General features: G+C 32.5%; 1 non-coding gene across 1 annotated transcript; it reads right to left on the minus strand.

The window, feature by feature from the left end:
• Nucleotides 1-10,464: 10,464 nt before the first annotated feature.
• Trnah-aug (transfer RNA histidin (anticodon AUG)) lies at nucleotides 10,465-10,546 on the minus strand. The gene has a single exon. It is a non-coding gene; the product is annotated as a tRNA-His (tRNA).
• Nucleotides 10,547-15,412: the final 4,866 nt, after the last annotated feature.

Consider the following 15,412-nt stretch of genomic DNA (forward strand, 5'->3'; position numbering starts at 1 on the left):
TATAATTTTAGTTTTCAATTATTTATGACAAGGTTATATTTAAAACATCGATTATTTGATACTGACTAAAGCATCACAAGTGCATAATATTTAGTACTAATATAATAGTGCAACTTTCAGCCAACAACAAACCTTTGTAAAATTTATTAAAAAAATTAGTAAAGGCCTAATGTGATACCTTACAAAATGCATATTTACCACAGTCATACATTAACTTATCGACACCAATGGATTGAACTGTGAATTACATGCTTTTTAACGGCTTTTAAAATCAGCAATAATGCTCAATTAAATATAACATTATATATAAGTTGTATCATCATTCAAACTTGTCTGCAGTTAAACGAGAAAAAAACCCTCATGTATATCACAGACTTCTAATTATTATCATTGAACAACTAATAAGTAATAACTGATCGATCGGCAAAATGAAAGACTCGCGTCTGTATAAATGTATGTTGTGAACAAGTAGTGATATGGGGTCACTCACTTTGGGATTAATCGCGTCACTTCCTTTTTGATGTGGTTGCAGTATGTTTGTTTGTTATTTCTGAATTCGTACATACTTTATTTAAAACACGAACGAAAACCAATTTAGATTAAATTATCCTTTAAAAATATATCAAAACGTGGGCAATGTTCGATCACCAATGTGTTGAAATACGTATTTATTGTATTTATCGATATCCATTCTAACTAAAAGCGACTTAATACTAATTATAATGAACAAAAATCAATCAAATAGGCAATACCACTGAGATTAGTAATTACATGTAAGCATAGCTTGCAACGAACAGTAAGCACAACAACGTACAGGACACACATCCACTATCTTACGGAAAATAAATTACAATCCACATTGCAATCAAAAGTAATGATTTATAAACTGTGCTAACATGTTTTTATGTTTCCACTATGTTGCCGCTTTTGTTGGCGTTTTTCTTTTGTTTTGTTTTAATGTACATATGTTTAACGAGTTCGGGGAAAATCGCTTTTTGATGAGTAGGTTATATTATCAAACGGTCACGTTCACTATAACCGAACCTGCACAGTGGTCCTTTAAGTTAACCAATACTTACTTAAGTGAAATAATGTGGTACAATATAGTGGAACATGTACATGCCATTACACGTGACACATTTTGTAAATCTTTCCTAATGACATGTGTATGGTGAACGCACGACATAAATTGCAATATAAGTACACTATATAAAACAGTTTGCCTTTACGCATGTAATTTATTAATTATAAAATATAAATGCATATGTTAAAATGTGTGCAACGATGGTATAAACATGTTTCAGTCATTTTCAATATAATAAATAACGTAACATTACAAACTCAAATCAGCTAATTTGGTATATTGCTTTTCTATAAATGAAAGTGAATATAAAGAAACACAATCACACATATGTCAAAATTAGTGTGCACAGACTCAGTATATATGAATAATTATAATAAACAAAAGGATAAATAATGCTTTATGATCAAACTAAACAAAAGGTACTAATTGTATTGGAATTGGAACACAATGTAGTGAAGATTTAATTTATCGACGTCACCGCATAATTTGATTAGCATTTGAAAGCATCGACCTGTATACTGATATGTCTAAAAACGAAAATGATGGTTATTTATCATATATCACCATGAGTTCAGTCACTCGGCTATAGGCGAATGTTATTTACCAAATACCACCATACATACAGTCATCCGGCTATATGCGAAGGTCATTAACCATATATCACCATATTTACAGTCAACCGGCTATAGGCGAAGTTCATTTACCATAAACCACCATAGATACAGTCATCCGTCTATAGGCGAATTTCATTCACCATATACCACCATAGATACAGTCATCCGGCTATAGGCGAAGGTCATTTATCATATATCACCATAGATGCAGTCATCCGTCTATAGGCGAATTTCATTCACCATATACCACCATAGAAACAGTCATCCGGCTATAGGCGAAAGCCATTTACCATATACCACCATAGATACAGTCATCCGGATATATGCGAAGGTCATTAAGCATATACCACCATTGATACAGTCATCAGTCTATAGGCGAATTTCATTCACCATATACCACCATAGATACAGTCATCCGGCTATAAGCGAAGGTTATTTACCATATACCACCATAGATACAGTCATCCGGCTGTAGGCCAAGGTCATTTACCATATATCACTATAGATACAGTCAACCGGCTATATGCGAAGGATATTCATACCATATACCACCATATATACAGTCCACAAAAGTTATTTGAGTGTAATGGACCATATAATTTCATCGAACAATTTACAAGCTTTATGCAAGGGTCATTAGCAAAGGCGAATACTAAATTTTCACAATTCCACATACTTTGTAAAACAAAGAACAATAACATTCACTACTGCATATAAAACTGTACAATCAAAGTTTGGTGACCTCTCATCATTGCGTTACACAAGCCATTTACAATTTTGTTTTCCGTGATACAATTCCAGAATATGCCTCTGTTTTGTTTATTCCACAGTAACAAGTCCTAATATTCCGATAAAGGGTGAAAAATAAACGAGGCCCAGGAGAAATATCTCGTGTGTGATTGTGGTTATTTACGGCTTAAAATATCGTATGTGATAACGGTTATTTATGGCTTAATATCTCGTATGTGATAGCGGTTATTTACGGCTTAATATCTCGTATATGATAACGGTTATGTTCGGCTTAAACTGTTTATCGTATATGCTCCCCGTACACAATGCGGAACCAGAAAATGTTGGTGTTATTTATTAACCACACATACTGTGGTTTGAAAAACCGGATTTTCTAGGATGTCATATTTTGCGTATGCGTACAGAAGCTTTACCCATCTATGCATAGGATCAAATTATTTCCAAAATTATGCATGTCTAGTATATTTATTTCTTTATTTAGAACATTTCTTACAGACTTTCCATTAAGCAAACAGCGCAGACCCTGATGAGACGCCCATAGCATGATGCGTCTCACGTTGGTCTACGTTGTTTGCCATTGTATTTTTCTAGACGCTAGGCATAAATGGGTAAAATACATGAAACTGTGTTTATAATCTTTAATCCGATATAATTTATGTCGGTGTTTAAAGGCCGTTAAACTTAATGACTTCTTCAAACATTATTTAAGTGTGCGTTAATGTGTATGAGATGGGTTTCGTTTTAAAAATTCAATTATTATCAACGTGTATTTTGTATTAATGTATTATTGTACTGAACGAACATTAGTTTTCATTCTCCTTATGTGTGCACCATATGATGACGATATCATCATTCTTAACACAAACCAGTGCAAGAATTGAATAACAATCAAGCTACAACGTTCAACATAAAATACAAGACTTACATATAAGTAGTTACATAGAGGGCGATAAGTCTATATATATATATAATCAAAAACTGTTTTAAATATATCTAATTATATGAAAATTCTTTTTATGCACAACCTTAATGTGTCTAGTGATGGCACTGCTTACCATTAACACAGACTACCGTCCTAGATCTAAATTTCTAATTTACAATGTATGAGTTATATAATTTTCAATACACATTCGTACCTCGATGCCCTAGCGTGTAAAATATGTTACACACCTTCTTACTTGCCTCAACCCCCCATTCCCCAACAACATCTATTACATGCGAGTTCGATTGTATTTAATCGACCATCGAGCAGATGTTTTGTAAGATTAATTGGAGCGGATAATGGGCTATTTCAGCAAAATCAATTATGTCGCATGTAGCTATTATACTTTCCTTCAATTTCAATACCCCATTACATGCAATTTTCATTATGTATTTTTGGAGATAAAAGTAATTATCACAGTGATAATTCGGTTGCGATATGTATCTCAATTGTAAATCACATATGTATTAGTTTAAAAACGTTTGAGAACGATCGACGTTCATTTATGAAAGGACTTATAAACACCTCCTTAACAAAACCATGCATGTGCACTAGCTGCAACATATCGAAATCATGCACTTCATATATGTGCTTAACACCATGATCTGTTTATAAAGCAAACATATCCACGTGAAAACTAAACTAATTCGTTTGGCATATGTTCGTATTTTGCAGAAAATATTTGGGAACGTTTAATATCTGATTTTCTGCCTTGAGGCACTTATGGAAAACAAACTATTGGACTCTTGGGGCATAATGTATCTCTTTATTGCACAATAGCCAAAACCAGGGCCACTGTGGCAAATTATTGAACACTTTCCACTGACTGTGTTACGAGACATAAGTGCAGTTAAATTGGAAGTTTAAAACCTAGTTGTCTTAAGTTTATGTATATATATATATTTTGTCACAGTCTGATATGAGACGCTTTTTGTTGTTAAAGTTATATTATAGCATTATAGAAAATGGGCCAATTGTTTGCACAATAAACGTGGTTTAATAGTATAACTGACGTAGTTTAAATCCATAGATGACGTTCTTTATCCGGTTCGCTAAACTAAATATGTGGAAATGTATTAAACCTTTTATTATTTTACACCACGATACTTTTGTAGCATTAAAATCTCCCTAATGTTTGCAAGTAAACAAACTAAATTTATTATTCAAGTAACCTATTTGTTGATTCATACTACTTTGTAAGCGAAATCTTTGCGGAAATATTCAATGTACTGTATGTGTACATTTTAAAATAGTGTGTGATATTAACGGTTTCCATTTTTTGTCATAAAAAGAAAATAGAAAGGCTAGTATAACACATGATCACTTACGCGATAATAAGCATAATAATAATCTTAGCACTATGCGTTTGGATTGGAATCAGTGGTACAATGATATAAACTATCCATCAAACCCATTTCCAGAAATACTATAAGCATAAGAAAGTTATGAGTCGTAAAATCATTATTAAGTGTGACTTTCACTATTCTGTGAATCTGCGCTATCTTGTAGATAAAGGAAACATTCGCCAGTTATGCTAATAGGCCTTAGTATATGAGGAACTAACTACATGGTCTACTGCTATAGCGATTTAACTGATATAAAAGCTATACAATGGTAATTATTGCAACCCAATAACACATGTTCTTGATTACAATTTACTTAATACATATAGTGTTGTTAAATTTCAATAAATATTAAAATAATCGTCAACTCAAACATGTGCTACATGGTATATCTGTACAAAAAACAATGAACTAAAACTTTAAAAGCATTATTATATCGCTCGTATTTTTATCTGTCTAAACAAAAAGTTTACAAAACAGTTGAGAGTAAGAAGTAGCACATCGTAGGCCAATTTGCGTGGCTTTTTTTTACAATGAATTATTTTACTTCAACAATTTACAGGGAGCATTAGCTATTTATGTCTCTTTGCAAACATATGTTAACAACAACAATGAAGACAATACATAAACCTGCAAATCTATTTCCGTCATTGTTTGTCTGATCAATGAACCTTCATTCTCCGTAATATTTAAAGTGTTTGTAAACAAGCACTTTATCATTTAACCTCATGAAATGAAAACATATTATTGTTTCATAAAAGGAACAATCTAAATCCCAACACAGATTTGTCCATCGTAAAACAGTATGATTGATCGACAATGGTTTAGCACGTAATACAACACGGTTTATAGATTCGATATGCGCCGCAAGACGTATGCTGCTTCACTGTGGCAGGTCAGAAAACTGCTTAAAAGTGACGAAATATACGAGATTGTTATTTTCCGTTCTTATATTAAAACGTGTCTACACTGACCATGATTGTATTTGGCCATTAAGCTGTATGTACATAACCACAAAATAATCTTTATCATACCACCGCATTGACATCTGCCTGTAAAATCTGGGACGTATATGTATGATAAACAGAAAAACAGGTTACTGCAAGCCTCGCAGTTATAATATTCTAAGCCTTGCCTGATATATTACAAAAAGATCAGACAGTAACCTGTAATTCTCTATATATTTAGACGAAAATGATAAAGCAAATGTTGGCAGGTTTAATTGCTGTATATGTATAAACTATGTTTAATTGGCACAAATGAAGAAAAACGTCCACACTCGCATTGATCATGATTAAAACGGGCGTCAGGATACTCATGGAATTAATATGCGCATAGTTCAAAGTATCAAATTAGTTCAGCGAGAGAGAGAGAGAGAGATGGAGTAATGCATTAGTACGTTATGTTTTTTTAAGAACGTACACATTTTATTCTAGTTAAAAGTAATTAATCACATTTTTTTTTAAATCACCACAGCCCGCACTACAGAAGTTAAATGATGTCATCAATGGGACAATAAATCTTAAACAGCGATATAGTCATTGCACTCGCAAGTGTTGCACAGAAAGTCAAGACAAATGATAACTGTATGCTAATCCTCAACTATTTAAACAAACGATTTAACACGTTTCTGTCAATATTGACACCATCATCAAAATGTCAATTTCAATACACATGTCCAAAATGGCGTCTCCAAACTATTCAGTGAAGTGTGTTCTTCGATTAAATTTGTCGCTGCAGTACTTTCCTGATCTCCAATTCAATACGTTTATAATTAATGCGGGTGTACTCTTCCCATTCGCAATTCAAACAACTTTTTTTCTCTATACGATGTTTAAAATAAGCGAGTATTCGTATCGTCTTTTCGAACGCCGTTGCTACATGTATGTCAACGTGTAAAAGCCGGATCAGCAAAATCAGCGTACATTGAAAAGATAAGAAATAGATTGTTTGACAGTGTTTAGGAAAATGTGGTAAATAAGCAGAAAAAAATGGTTACCGTCCCATCGTTTTGTAATATATCAGGCTCGGCGCGAATAAAATAACGGCTCGGCAAGCCTCCCCGTTATATTATTCTAAGCTTCGCCTGATAGATTACAAAACAATGGATTAGTAACCTGTTATTCTCTATAAACAATGGTATTTAATAATGCAGATGAAACTATATTTTTTACGATACCTCAATGTCAACTAGCTCCTTTGTGACTTTGTTTCGTATCTCCACAACGCAGGGACTCTGGGAATGAGTTTTAGACTTATTTTCTGGAACTCGTTCAATGGTTGGCAACGCCCTAGCAACCAAACTAGAACGCTTAAGCCTTCGGTGAAACGAAGCTGTCTTCTGAAGTCTCATCATAGCGTTGTTGATGATCGTTCACATTTGCAATATATTAGTCAATATATTTTATAGAGTCTTATTTCAGATAAGATCGATGAAACTATATTGTTCACTTGTTAATGCGATTTTTAGAGGATTTTTGTCGAGACTTTCTGTAGTTATTCTTTATTTTTCTTTCAAACCCGTGTCTGGCTTATTTATTTAATAAATATAAGTTCAAATGTACACAATTGATTATTACTATTAATGTTACAGTGTACAGTTATTTCGTTATTGTTTTCGAGATCTTGTTCTCGACATTTTACAATTACACAACGTGATAAATATTGCATAAATCAAAAACAAATATCGTAAGTACGATCAACACTTTGACTTGAATAAAACAAATTATACACTTGAACGCGTACACAAATTCTTAATGCATGCGAAATTAAGCATGTTAACATAATGCATATTCCACTTGCTAGTGGAGAAATGTTTCAAACAAAAACACTATGTATTTGCAAAGGTATCCAAGAAATACGTCAGGCATTTCAAAAATATCCATACGTCATTACCGGACGTCCGCTAATTGAATGAGCCGGTTATTAAACAGGGAAATGATACGTTATCGGGGTATAGTATTCATGTCTGGCACTGCTTTATAATTGTTTGCAGCGCGGAATGTTTGGATAAGAGTTTACGGTGGAGAACAAAAATAGGCGCAAAGGCGAAATGAGTAGCTCAATCATTAACAAAATCTTAGTTTTTGTTACGCGCATATTAGCGATTTAGGTGCGGTTGTGGCATGTTATTTTAATTGAAACTGGTATATCAAACAACATCATCGTTCCTTGCCAAACATGAGACCGTGCTCTGTGAAACGGGGGTTTAATGCATGTGCCTAAAGTGTCGTTCCGAGTTAGCCCGTGACGTCTTCACAGACTAATCAGGGACGACACTTTCCGCTTAAACTACATTTTTGCTAAGAAGGGACTTTCTTTACTTTCTTGAAACGAAAAATATCATACAATCGGCCAGTGTCTGGAACGACATTTCACGCACATGAATTAAACCCCATTTTAACAGATCGAGTCTCACATTTTTAGAACAATCTGGAGCTCATGTGAAAAGGTGTTTAATGCATGTGCTTGAAGTGTCATCCCTGATAAGCCTGTAAACTGCATAGGCTAATATGGGACGACACTTCAAGCACACTTTCCGCCTTTACTTGATTTTTGCTAACAATATACTTTCTTAAAATCGAAAAATATCATAAAAGCGGAAAGTGTCGTCCCTGATTAGCTTGTGCAAACTGTACATGCTGATTGGGGGCGACACTTCACGAACATGCATTAAACCCCCTTTTCACGGAGCATGGCTCATATTGTTAACATATTTGTTCATGTTTCAGCTTTCCAGCCTCTACAATACAATTCAAAGCTACAAGGAGACACAATATATGACACGGCATGACGGGCATACAGATCTCACATCAACATTTAGATATCAGATGTTAGCACGTATGTCCGAATACAAGTAATACTAGTTTATCTAAAAATCTTAGTGAAAGTAGGTTTGTGTCATAAAAACGTCAAAAACATCATATGAACTGATTTATTATATTAAATGAGTGCGTTTACAAGAAGGGTTTAGTTTTCGTTAATGAATATGACGTGAAATGGATTACGCTCAGCAGTAGTGGTAAGAGAATACAGCCCGACACGTTTAAATGTGTCATCAATTCAATAACACACACCCAGTTGTATCAGCATGATATTAATTTAAATGAATTATCAGCACAAGTTGAACTATACATCATTTAGTTATAATGATTGACAAAAGTGTTCGTAACAAACAAATTGTGGCCTTAAGTATCTACTAAACTTTATTAAAATTGCATATCTTGCAGTTTTCCAATAGCATGACCACCTTACCAGCGTAGGCATCTGCGCACCCAGAATACGTTTAAAGTATTATACTAAGGCGTACACTTGGTTTGATTCAGGTCTTGAAAGAATGTTGCGATAATTATTTTATTTCATCGTGTTTATTCTGACAATTGTAATTTCACCATTTTTATAGATGCCACTAATATTTGTTTTACGTATGTACATTCAGACCATATGCCGTAAATAATTGTTCAAACGTTAGCACATGTTTAACGGAGTAATATGTGTATGGACTTAAACACATCACTGGACTTTCTTACAAATTCGAACACATGTTCCATAGTGCCACAGCGTAAGTAAGAATATTTGACGAAAATGTCACATATTAAATAGACAAACAAGCCTTCGACAAAAAACGAAAGTTGCACTGAGTATAACTGAGGATCACATGTAATAAAAATCTTGATAACATTTGATTAATAAATATGAATTATTAACATCTCTCATTGAATGACTTCCTAAAACGATTCTCAGTAAGTGGCTACATTTACTTCTAGTTTATTACCCCCCTTGCTTTGTTTTCACAGCATTGCCTCCATTGAATGTACAGTCATACAGATAAGAATCCAATGTCAACATCTTAATATCATTTCAGAGAAAACCATCATTCAATGAATATGTCCAATTTATTTGGCGCTAAAAATGTTGACCTTTGTTAAACTGTATATTTCGGTGGCTAGAAGCTTTAAATTAAAACTAAAAGCTAACAACTTAAGGTAGCGCACCTCTAATGGGCACATATCCAAATATAATATAATTAATTATTTTCTTAATCAGCATCATTTCACTGAACTACATGCAAATTTGTAGGTAGGCTTTCCATGCTTTTAAAAAAAATATACCGAGTTTTTCAAAACCACCCACACGCTCGGCTTTTTCCAGTTTATTTTCACCCCTGGGGTATATAAAAGTTGCATAATTTATTCAAATTTCCAAATAAGGGCATGCAGTTGGTGTGTACAGATGCTGTAAAGGTGTTTAAAGTTTAAACAAGATGAAATAAGAATTCTTTTGCAGACATTTATTTTTTACAAATTTTTATCTATGGAATAGCGCCATGAAATGTAAGTGATTTCATCAAAGTAGAAATTGGGTCGGTTAAAAACAAAGTGTCATAAAATTCAAAATAGTATCATTTAAGTTATATTTTAAACTTATTTTTTATAGAAACACTATATACAGCAAAAATACCAAGAAACAGACAGATTTACCGTTTACTTTTTGAAATAAAAATAAAAATGCAACATGCATCATTCGTATTTTCAGCAGTAAATTACCCAATTTAGCCATAACTTTGTTTTAATTTTAAAAATTGAAGGATGTGCATACAATTGGCAACATATTTAACAATAAACATAGCTTATATGCTATATTAAATCAAATTACGTTAGAACAGAAATAAAACGCGTCGCAAAAAGTATGCGATGTCGGCAGGATTCGAACCTGCGCCGGAAGATCCCAAAAGATTCATAGTCCATCGCCTTAACCACTCGGCCACGACAACTTCACATCAGTGCAATCTTAAAATAGATATCCATAAGTAAACAGGTATAAAGGCTCGTCAATCTTTCAAGAAATCGCGAAATCGTATTTTTCAGATGATAATTGGATCAAAGTCAATATTTATAGTGAAAATAATGTATTCTAAATGAATAACGTAAACACATATCAAAATTCGATGTTTGAAAAAAATAAAATGCATCGCTCGGAAATAACCGATCATTAAAGATCGGCAATGATCGTAAAATAAATCGCGGGAAATCATTAGATGTGCGCTACCTTAAATACGTACAGATACCCATTTAGAGCGTATAACGAACGCAGCCGATTTATTCTGTAATCAGTTCCAACACATGTTCGTGTTCTTTCCGAGATTTAAACACTTCGTGAATGGTTTGAGATGAGTTTTATTTTTTACAGAATAGAAGCTCCTAAGTAGTAAATAATTTGTTTAAAATGCCGTAAACGGATATACAATATATAAATAATATAATGGTGATGCAATGATTCGACGAATTAATAATTTCATTAGGCTGCGTCACTTCTATACGAAACTAATTCAACAGGAATGGAAGAAATACCAGCGTGACCGATAGCATTTATTTTTACCTGCAAGGTTAGCAGTACATAAACCCTAATCTTATGATTTACAGCTTTTTTTATACAATTTAACAGCAGCCATTGACAATTAATTAAGAAAGCAAGAATCTTGGTATCGGGGATGGCACATATTCTGTATAAAACCAAAAAATCGTCAAATAAATCAATAAACCGTACGGTACATTATGGACATCATTTTTTGCATCTCTTGGATGTTCAAAGCAAAAAGCATATCCTCTCGTGGAGCCAGAACATCTCACAAAGATTTTTCTCAAGTAACTGCATTCATTATGCCATTGCCCGATAACAAGATATTACTAGGTGAGTTTGCGTTTCATTGTCTAGTTAAATAAATTACCATCTGTATGTAATGATGCCATTTCATGACTAATATGAACGACCGTTTAATGCTCCGCACAGAAGATAGCAGTTAATAATACCAAAACAGGCAACGGAGCTGTCAATTACAAAAGTATTATTTGCAGTCGTTGACTTGTGATGTTTTTCATTATTGCAAACACCATGCTTAACACACAGCTTGCATCCGAATTCCAATGGATTTAATTACATTTGTGATGAAACAATTCTCCATGTGCGATGAGCAATGTTAGATATAATTGCTTATTTAATATTGACTTGTATTCTCTACGGTATCAATACTCTACCTAGTTGGTCGTTTTGGCTTAACATTTAGTGTTCGTATTCAAGCTGCGTATCTTTAATAGTATCGTACAAATAATTGCAGTATAACATTGCAATAAAACCATATATATAAACAGCTTATGTTTACTTTAATATTCCGCCTCTATGTTTCATAGTGTATTTGTGAACGTGAATATGAGTGAGTTTTTGCATACAAAACAATAAAAATGTTGTGCTACTGTAACAGCTCATTATACAAACTATAGTCGGCAAGTAGATATTATGGTACAAAATTGTCGATTATGTTCAAAGAAAAAATAAATACTTCGTATAAAACGACATTCCTCTCCAGATGGACCTGTTAAACGATGTCAACATAATAGAACTAGACTTCGAAAGCCCTTTCATGACTTACTGGACATTCGTGTATTATTCAGAAATTTAAATCGATCTCGTTTCTATAGCAAACACATGTCAAGAAGACATATTGTAACGATGTCCCACCAATTAAGCAATATGCAGTCATACTTGGAAAATACCAAGCGCTAACCCACAGTGCTAACCTTAATTCAACAGCACACACGAATGTAACGCACCCAAACCCCGTTTTAACGGTGTATGAATTACATAGTATATTTCTTGGTAATATAGAAGGTCTGCTAATGACACAGTGTCAAATAGAAAGGACTGGATAAAGTGGTCTCGTCTCCAGAGGTATCTGTCTGCATTTTAGGTCCAGACAGTATCTTATAATTATATAGTTATGTTGGTCTATAAATGAAGTTCAATGTCAGTCTGGATATTTAGATTGCGTTTAAAAGACGGGTGTTATTAACGTACGACATTTTTTATGTTCAACAACAATTATTTTTCATGGAAAAAGTTGTGTAAGCAATTAATATACTATGACATTTCAAAGGAAGTGATGATCAAAGAAATCAACTATGAAGTTTAAAGTCATTTTAGATGTCAAATTATAGATATAAATGTAGTCTCATTATCTTTAATGTAAATGTCATAAAAGGTTAACTTGTATACATGTCGTGAAATTACTTAATAGACAAACGTTATAGAGTTTTCATGAAGGCGAAACATATAAGCGCACCGAATGTACAATTATTGATTAGCTTTTCAACAAAACATTAGATTGCAATTATAGTAGACATGCTATATCCTTATAATGTATCGGACAATTGTTAAAAAATAGAAACAATGCCTATTATATTAATAAGTTGTACTTTAACAGCATTCACAAACACAATTAATCTAATTACAAGGAATTGGCTGATGAAATCGAATGCATTATATTCAACAAGTTATTTTTTGTATTGTTAAAGTCTAAATCTTAAACATTGCTGAAGATAGAGAATGGAATTAAACGTTGATGCTAGTCAAAACGGGATAATCGCCATATTATTTCACCATCAAAACCACATTTAGATTATTATCAAATAAAAGAGATAATATTTTTTGCAAAACAATGTTTGTTTGTTACAAGTTCATAAGATATTATTATATCTACAATTAAAAAAACACTGTTGTATTCGATTCGCGTGTCTTATTCCCAAGATCAAGTGTTTATAAGTGAGTCTTAAAATGTGTTAAGGTGCCATTAAACTGCAAATTACCACTTCCTCTCATAACAATGTCCATTCAAAAGAATCAAAAAATAATATTCATTATACGTCGCCCTAGAATCAAATATTGGCCAGTCCATAAGGACATATTATTATACAGCTCATATTGTACACATACAGTATTCTACAAACGTTGCACAAATACCAAGACTATGTCATATATGGTGCTTTAAAGCCAGTTTAAAAAATACTATTTGTATCAAATAACTGTGATTTGTCTGTAATGAACACTCAAACTTAACAAACGTTTTTGTTATTTGAACACGCATATTAACCATCTAAGAAGCGATGTTATAGTTCAAATAATTGTTACGCAGTGATTAAAAAAATACAAAACAACTTTTTCCAGTATCTATAAAATCTATATTTTAGAAATCATCATTTGATTGGAAGTGTTCACAACCAAGACAAATTAATCGTAACATATTGCATTCTATTGCACTCAACATCATTTTACTATATATCTTAGTAACATTAATGTCTACAATTAAAACAATTGTTTGTTAACTATTATATATTGCGCGCTTTAATTTTTTTTTTATGAAGTTAGTTTTGAGTTTTGTATAATTATGCAACTCGCTTGCTGATCATTTTCGCTTATAAGCTGTTGAAACTCGTGTTTAAGGTCTATTATTGTTCATATTTTAAACATGAAATATAAATTAGCATTTATATAAATTAATTATATAATGGAGTCAAACAAGTGCCCTTTGGTAATTTAATAACATGTATTTGTATTGTTTATGAAACTGATTCTTTCTGTTTAATAATGATCTCAATAGTTTAATTGTTTGGCATTACAGCAGACGAACATTTACGAAGTACTTTATCATAAAAGTTTCATTTGATGCACGCTTGCATTTATTTCTTAAACAAGTTTCTAAAATTAAAGAAGATTAACACATTAAAGCAATTTGTATCTTTACATGACATTGGCTTTTGATGTTTTTGATATTATAGTGTCTGTAAGATTATTGGTAAATACTAGTTTATTGGATGCACGTTTTTATTTGTTGAAAAGTGTATGTTTATGAAATGTTCATTATATGACATACACATGACATTTAGATTGAATTGTGGACAATTTGATGATATCCTCTTTTAAACGACGTTTAGTTATGCCCTGATTTTGATAAATCTTTACTTTTTCATCTATTCACCTTACAAATTTATGTTAAGCATATGTTTATGAAATGTGATATTTACTTTTAATTTTGGAGACCTTGATAATATCCTCTTTGAAAAGATATTGAATTGTACATTGGTTTTGGTTACTCTTAAATTGTACAACTATTCGCATTAAAATCGTATGCAGTTAAACTCAGATTCATTACAAATGCGTCGATCATATAGCCTGCAATGTGCCAACTCTTCACTCGAACCAAATTCAACTTTAAGCAGATTATTTATAGATAAGGGCATGGACCTAAAATGCACACAACGTCCTTTAGAGGCTATAGTACGATTTAAACCTGTTGTGCAAGTGATGATGATTACTTTCAAGGTCGTTCGGCATTTTTAAGAGCGTATCAACTCTGCACAATCCGCAACGTCAATATAATCAATTCGTAAACGGTATGTGATAAATTCTCTTCAGAAAAAGAGGGAAAATAACTATTGCGCGGTTTGTTTACTAATATCCATCCAATGAAAATAAATGCTATGTATATAATGAATGTTGCATTTGATTGGGTATGTTTGGTGTTGCTGTCAGAAATGTACGGAATTGCGCTTCAAACCTTGCATATTGTATTTCTTGTTTAATGAGTTCAATAAAAAATTTGCTATTGTACAACATACAATTTTTTATACTTGTCGTTTAACAAAAATATTTTTAAATTCTTGAAAAACATTAATTTTTATTAAACAATAAAACATTACAAATAATATTTAAAAAGGATATGCGTATATCTTACTACCCTTACCTCTAGATCAACAATTTCGTTTGTGTATTTATTTCTTATCACAACCAAGTTAAGTTCCTTCTCTCT

Source organism: Dreissena polymorpha, chromosome 10 (assembly GCF_020536995.1).
Source record: "Dreissena polymorpha isolate Duluth1 chromosome 10, UMN_Dpol_1.0, whole genome shotgun sequence".
NCBI classification, from domain to species: Eukaryota; Metazoa; Mollusca; class Bivalvia; order Myida; family Dreissenidae; genus Dreissena; species Dreissena polymorpha.